This window comes from Gavialis gangeticus, unplaced genomic scaffold (assembly GCF_001723915.1).
Source record: "Gavialis gangeticus isolate Ggan-Ray unplaced genomic scaffold, GavGan_comp1, whole genome shotgun sequence".
Classification (NCBI taxonomy): Eukaryota; Metazoa; Chordata; order Crocodylia; family Gavialidae; genus Gavialis; species Gavialis gangeticus.
This window is the reverse complement of record NW_017729006.1, coordinates 33301315-33309135: the sequence shown is the minus strand read 5'-3', so window position 1 is coordinate 33309135 and position 7821 is coordinate 33301315. Positions and strand designations below refer to the sequence as shown.

The window sequence follows — 7821 nt, the reverse complement described above, 5'->3', positions numbered from 1 at the left end:
TCCTCCAAACAGAAGCAAAATGCCCGCTTTCATCCGCGGGGGTCGGTGCCGGTAGCTTTGCGAGCGCGCGGAGCGGGAGCCCCTCCTGCACGCAGGGCGCGAGCGCGGAGCCAGCCGCCCCGCTCCTGCTCTATGGGAAGTTTTGGGGGGGCTGCACGGGAGCAGCAGCCGGAGCAGGTACGTGGCCGGAGTTTTGCAAGAACTTCTTTGTTTTAATGGGCTGTGCGCAGAGGGGTTGGTTGCTTTTTGGGGGGGTTTTTTGGCACTTTCTTTCCATTTCCGACCTCTCTCTCTTTCCCTCCCCCCCTTTAAGTTAGAAGGTAGGGGAGAGGCTTTCCTAGATCTCAGTAAAAATGGCTGTCAAACAGCCCTTAAGTTACAAAAACCAATGGTTCTCCAAGAAAGTCTTTTCCTCTTTTTTTTTGTTTTGTTTTGTGTCCCCCCGCTCCCCTTTCTTCTTCCTCCCTCTCTCTTTGCAGTGCCTGCCCGGCTGCTCTGAGAAAGGATTTTGAGGCTTAATGTCCCGCCGTTGAACTGCAGCTTTGCAAGCAGCAGCTGCTTTTACATTCCCCCCCCCACCCCCCAAAAAAGAAGCTGCTTGTTATTTTCATGCCTGTTTCATGGGGTTGGAAGTTTGGGGCGGTAGGAAACGCATCTGTCACATCTGGAGGAGTGGAAGGGCTAGGCGGGATTGTTGGGGAGGACAGGGAGGTTTGACTAGTGGGGCTGGCAGGATTTTGGATTCCTCTGTGGCAGCTCCAGAGGAGGGGTGGGAGCAGGGAAGGCAAAGGGGAAGGTGGCTGGCTTAGGGCAGAGGAAAAGTGAAAGTTCTGCCTTCTCTTTTTATGATCTTTGTTGTTGTTGCTGCCGCTGCCACTGCCTGGGGAACTTCATCAACTTGGGACGCTGCCTAAACCAAGCTGCTGGGACCTGGGTCTCTGGGCAACTTTCCCCCACAAAACCCCCTCTCCCTCCATCTCTTCTCACCCTTTCTTGCAGTGCGCGGAGAAAAATATTGCAGGGTCAGGATTGGGTATGAATCACTCCAGACAGTTACTTTCTCCGCCTGGGGTGAGTAGTGTGGGAGAAGCGGAGGGATATTTCATCTGTTGATACCCAGCAAAGTGATGTGGTTGAGGACCTCTGCAGCTTTCCACATCTCATTCCTTCAAAGGGTTTCAGGAGAGTGGATGCTGTTGTTTTAACTGGCCTGGGAACTTGGGGTGTTTACAGACATGCACACACACATGCGCTGATAAAGTTGCAGCTTCCAACTCCTGACACCACGTGAAAAGGAAAGGTAAAAGGAAACCTCCTCTACCCCCTGATTTTTAATTTTATGCCTCTGGTGTATAGTTTTGATTCGGTCCTTTGGGTACCATGTTTGTGGCCTTCTGCCAGTTTATATGTAGATATATTTATGTAAAACATTTTCTCTCAGCTCTTTGCCAGCTGTTCCATATTTTCCAGCTGCCACTTCAGTTTGAAATGATGGACTGTACGGATCTCAAAGTAAAAGAGCCTTTTTAGTCAAAGGTATGGATGGCTGTCCACTTGCTATATGATGTTTAGAGTCTCATTAACCAAACCAGCCAGCAATACACACTACAGCCCTCACTGCCCCTTCTGCCCCACTCCCACCCTCCTCGCCTTTCAGGCCTGCACTCTACACCCCACACCCCCTCCCATTTTATTTCCAAGGTTTAATAAAGCATGTATTTATTTTAAGGTTCAACATGCACATTTAATTTGTTCTATGTTGTTCTCAAAAGAACTCAAATGTAAAGTGTCACAGAACCTTTGAAATTTGTGACTAATTAAATTAACAAACATTTTAGGAGGGTGCCAGTCCCTCTGTCTGTCTATCTGTATACATGATATATGTATCTAGATGGAAATCACTGAAGTCCATTTAAAACTGAGAAATCACTAAGTTTTCCTGCATTGTGCAACTGTTTTTGGTTTTTGGCATTATAAATTGAAATCCACAAGAATGGGCCTGAGTATTTTTGAGTATTTGTGCAGTTGCATTGTAATTTGGAAAGGTGCCTCACTGATTGATTTCTATAATTATTTCATTTGGGTCCTTTATTAAAAATTAATAATGATCTGACAGTTTCCTAATTACATATGTCAAGATTATTTTGATGGAAGAAAGATGCTATTTTTTTTTAAGTAAAGCAACCTTAAAATGTAAAAAAAATAATTTCTGAACACACGACAATATTTCAGTTGAAGGATTAAAGGTAGTAGTCAGTGAATATAACAATATAGACTGTACAAAGTCTCCAGAGAATTAGTTTATGTAATGAAATTTTGGGTTTTAACTAGCAAGTACATAAATACTTATAGTTTGTTAATCTGCAGTCAAATTTAAAGCATAAATAACGTTACTCTGTGAGAGAGAGCTACTCTTAAGGGGAAGGTAATTTCTTTTACTCTAAGCACTGTATGGTTTAGGAATCCCACAAATGAGAAAAGGACATTTTTAGTGTACACAGTTCTTTTTTATTTTAAAAAAGAAGTAAAGGAAGTAAAACTATGGTTTAAGGTATCTGAATCAATGCATTATTGCACTCACATGATTGCACATGGCTTTCAGTATGACCTCCTGTTTTCCAAAGCATTATTCTGCACAAGTAGCGTAAAACAAAGACATCACCTGTAGTTTCCTTACTAAGTAGAATAATGTTTCATGCCTAAGACATACACATTAGATAGCACATTTATCAACGCTCCTTTAAGTTGTATCTGAAGGTATGCATTTATAATTTGAAATAAAAATGAGGCATTCTGTAGCTAGGTTGTAAAGGTCATATTTTTTTTTAATCTTGGGATTTATGTGGTACATAAGCTGATATAATACGGCTCTTTCCATTAAGCTATTAGAAGACTTTAGTTCTTTTTGTAAGCTACTTAATCAAAATATTTTAAATCATCCATTTGAATCCAGCCCAGAAAAGTTTGAATGGTGTATGTCTGGCTTATTTTTGGCCAAACTATTTTATTACCTGCACTCAGCAGCAGGTTTGATCTTAGCTCTGAATTCAAGTAAGGAGTGGATATTTTTTTTTCAGTGCTCTTACAAAGTTAGCCGTCTTTGCTTGATTAATAAGGTATATGATGCTTATTAAAGCAGGATCCATTTGGAGGGGGGGAGAAGGGGGTTATGAAAGGAAACAGTTTAATGATCATTGTTGCTTGCACTCAAGTATATGGAGACAGTAATGTACCAAGAAAAAGCAGACTTGAAGGAAAAGTGAATCAATGAGTCATGAAATCCTCAGGAAAACCTTAGTAATGGAATGTTAATGCTTTTAGGCTATAGTAGATTATCTTAAAAGTCAGACTTTTTTTCTTTATGCAATTGTTGTAAATCCCTAGCTAAAGAATACTTTGAAGAAGGCTTTAGTTTTGCTGGCACTTAGATTCTGTAGTCAGTCTGATTGTTTTGGAAAATTCAAGAAAATTTTTGCCAACTTGCAGCTAGGCAATTAAAATACTAAAATGGCTATAGAAGATTTTTAGTCAACAAAAGGTTCCGCTTGAATAATAATTTCAAGTTGTCTTTTTCACCATAGGTTTTATAGACACCCCTCATTAGACTTTGTCATTTTTATATGGGAATTGATTTGTTATATTTTAAATCACATAATATGAGACAGAAAAGACAAAAATAGGGCATGGGTGCTGCTCCAAACTTTTCAAGTACTTTCAGTGTATTTTTCATCTTTACTTTTATTTGATAGGTCTGTGAAATAGAGCTGTAGACTGGCAAAGACTTTAAATGAAATTTCACACTTTGATGATTTTTTTTAACTTTGATATATTGACAGCAAAAGGAGCTGCAAAGCTTTTATATAACTTGAGCAGTAACGCCAAGCAGCAGTCAAACGTCTCTATGCATTTGTGTTTAACTGCAGAAGAAAAACATGTCCATGGGCAGTAGAGGTTCTTATCAACTCCCTAATCCCAGATCCCAGCAAACCTTGAGGGCATGCCTCAGATCTTGCTGAAATCATTGTAGACTCTCACAGTTTGCAGATTAAATATGCTATGTGTTCCTGGCTCCAACAACAGTTTTATGAGCTCACTAAGCTTCCTGTTTTAAGATCCCTTTCTGAAGTTTTTAGGAGCTGCTAAAGGCAATGCTGTCTGGAGCAAGTGGTACTTGTTAATTTAGAGACACTTTAGATATTTCATTCTGTCTGTAAAAACAGCCAAAATTGTTATTTTTCAAATTGGAAGTTGAGTTGCACTGAAAAGCTCCTTTAAAGAGTGATGCTGTTGTTTTTAATATGATTATAAATACACAAAGTTGCAAAGTTTATATGAAACATAATTTGTTTTATGATGGCTTGATTCTGACTAGGGGATTTAAAATAAGACTTTTTCAGCTGTAATTCCAAGCACAACATATCTTTTAGTTCCTAATTTCTGAGCTTCTTGTAACTGTTTCCTAGGTTGCTGAAAACCATGCCTTGTAAGGTGTTTTTTCCCCTTCCCCTAACAATATCAACAAAAATAAAATGTTTTCTGCAAAGGATGAATTGCAATCATTCAAATAGTTAATACTGGGGATGGTTGGCTGTCAGGAAGATACAATATTATACTTTAAATTCTGTGCTTTAACTACCCTCTAGCTGGTGAATACTTAACTCCTATATTTTATTCACTGTAATCATGTTTACGTATTTGGCGTAATAATCTTAATTAAAAAGGAAAATACTTATATCATTATCCAACAACATGTGTCATGTTATTCCCAAGAGAACTTCAGCCAATTTTGTGCTTAAAGGTTATTCAGTGAATGAAATTGTGAAAGCCCATTTGTCAAGGTACTGCATGGTTTCTGTTAGTTTTCAACCCCCAAATTCATTGTCTGCATGGCCCAGTCATTAGTCATCAGTGTATTAGTGCTGCCTTCAGGCAATGCTGCCCAGCACTTCTTCACACCATTATAGCTCTAAAAGTGTACTCTGCCGACTTGTAGAATTACTGCTCTGATTTCCGCTTGGCTAGGTTTGAGGTAAGTCCCCTCCCTACCTTCTAGCTCACTCTAATCCCTGCTTTCTTTTAAGGCTGCTTTCTGCAGAGATTTACAGGAAAACTTTCTTAGAGACTGTCTTGGCATCATACTGTGGTTTTGTGGTGGCATGCAGTGTACATATAAATTGTACTTGCATTAAATTGAAAGTGCACTAAGTTAGTTGCTCATCTAAAGAGTTGGTGAGTCTCTCTTTAACACAAAAAGGAAAAACCAATCAGTTCATTTTTGCAGATGCCTAATACGTTATTTTCACTAGAAATAAGAAACTAACTAACTGGGGTAGAGTATCTCTTTTTACTTTTGACTAAAGGTTCCTGGGTGTCAAAATAATACATTCATAGCATATGATTAGAGATTTCATTTAATGATTGTAATAGTTGAAATATCCACTGGAGTTTTAGTCATTTTGTTTTAGTAGACATGTATTGGTTACCAAAAATGCTTCTTATCTTAATTGTGTCCAAAACACTGTTGTTATTTTAAGGTTCACTACCTGCTACTTAGATTAGGGTTGAAGGATCAAATTACCCTTGTGATCAATTAGAACAAAATATGTTTGGATTCTTTGGTTCAGAACCATGTTTTCTGTTTTTGTTTTTTGTTTTTATATATATATATATATATAAAAACAAATCTGGTAATGTCAGGCAAATCAACTCCATGTAAAAGAATACCTCATCCAGCTGGCTAAAGAATGGAGCTTTCATTAAATAAGATGTATGAATACCTGGAACTGAATAGTCAGAAACACAGATTAAGCCAGTGTCACTATAGTACAATGTCTGTTGTTCTGAACTGTGTATATTAAAATGAAATCCCAGCACTGAAGATCTTAAGTAACAGGACATGTGGTTTGGTGCAGTTTGGTTTGGCACTTTGGACCATGATTCTGTATGAGTGGTTTTTCTTGGAAAATTAGACTGCTGTAGAATTCTGTGATTATACCATATATATGGGGTGAGTTGACTGTGAGGTAATTTATATCGCAGGATTGTAGACTTGTCTTATTGTAATTTTGTCAGGTTGCAAAAGCTGCCAGGCATCCTAATAGTGTTTTACTGCTACAGTGAGACAGAGGTAAAACGTAAAGTTTAAAGGTGAAGATAAAGTTTTTATAAAGTACCTTTTACACTGTAAGTTCACGGATGCATGTTGATTCCCTAGTGCTTTGCTTGCAAGGTTAAAACATCTGTGTTAGGTTAAAATATGAAAATGTACTATGTGGATCAAAGTCATCCCTAACCTTAAAGTATGTTGAGTAAATAATTAGAAGTCCAGGATTTGAAGTTTTGTGATCAAAATATAGGACTTTCAGAAACATTTTGCTTAATTTCTTTCATCTTACTTTAAAATGCTAATCGTAAAATGTGGCTTTTCTTCAGGGATTTCTGCATCTTAAGTATGAAATGGAAAAGGCATCCTAGACAGTTGTTGCAGCGTGTATACATGACATCTGGGATGACCTACGTTATATATATTCTTCACTGAGTGTCGTTACTTTATAGATTGACATTGATCTATAGGTTGGGTTTTGATTCAAAGGAAACTTCATCTATTTGAATTGGTGATACAGAGCAATAGATCTTAAGAAAATGATCATGCTACTGGAATTCACATTTGGCGATAATGTTCTAATAAGAATGCCTCTGCATTTTTCTGTGGCAGTTGTGGTTTCAGTGAATTTTTTGTGTGATGAGCTAAATAAACCATGACACAAAGCACATCCATTACAGGTGTTTGTAATTTGTTTTTACCAACTGATTCTAAAAAATGGGCAAGAAAAGGGGGGAAACACACCATACACTCACCACAAGTGTTTCCAGTGCTAATAACAGTATCAGCAGAGGAAGTCATAGGGCTTGTTATCAACACAGCAAGACTTGCTGATTGTCTTCCTCTGTGGCATATTCTCATCCTGTCAAATCCACAATATGAGTGGCTAAGACTAGATTTTATAGAACTCTGTTATACAGAAGGAAGTTACTATGCTGATATTTAAGTGTTTGTTAACCTTGTTTTCAATTTATTATTGTTTGGGTCATAAAGCAAAACTGAGTGTGCCCTTGAAAGAGAAGTTTGAAATGTACCCAGTAATTTTAACCAAATTTATTATTATAAACGCCAATATCTAGATTTTTTCCATGCTAATTTTTTTAAGATTCAACATACTTTGACATAGTTTTTAGAATATTTTCTAACCAAAGAGTTTTAAACCTTAGGCTATAGGATTATAAAATATCAGGCAATAGCACAGATTATTCTGGACTTTCAGACAATATCAGATAGCTCAAGTGAGCAAAGGGTCTATGCTATTAATGCTTACTGTGTTGCATCAAAGTTTTTTTTGTTCTAGAACAAAATTGAAAAATGAATTTCTCTTTTCTTTCTTTAGAAATAACATTTATGCATCTTTATTCAGTTTAAAAATAAATTGTGAATCTGTTTATCCTGGTTAGTCTGTTAAGAAGGTCAGAAATTAGAACAGGGAAAATAGGAGTCCAGAGGCTTTATGGTACAGATAATATACTTTTAGATATACAGGTACTGGGACTGATTCTTCAGTAGTGGGGGTGGCAGTGATGGCAGAACTAGTGGAATAGAGAGGGGGAGAAAGTGTTCATGGTATGTCTGAAGTTTTCTGGTATGTCTGATCCTGCCGAGGTGCAAGGTTGCTAAGAGATTGTAAACCAGTAATGTTAAGTTAGAGCTTGATATTAGGCAAGGGTTCATGTATAATCAATAAGAGTTAGGTGTTTTTATAATGTACATCA

At 37.6% G+C, this 7821-nt stretch overlaps 1 protein-coding gene across 5 annotated transcripts in view; it reads left to right on the top strand.

The window, feature by feature from the left end:
* The first annotated feature begins 6 nt into the window (after positions 1-6).
* GLI3 (GLI family zinc finger 3) overlaps positions 7-7821 on the top strand; it is a 287319-nt gene continuing 279504 nt past the window's right edge. For 2 of the 5 annotated variants that reach the window (XM_019509091.1, XM_019509087.1), the window contains exon 1: positions 7-177. The gene's annotated coding sequence lies outside the window, so the exon portion shown is untranslated. The other 3 variants (XM_019509089.1, XM_019509088.1, XM_019509090.1) reach the window with 3 other exon arrangements.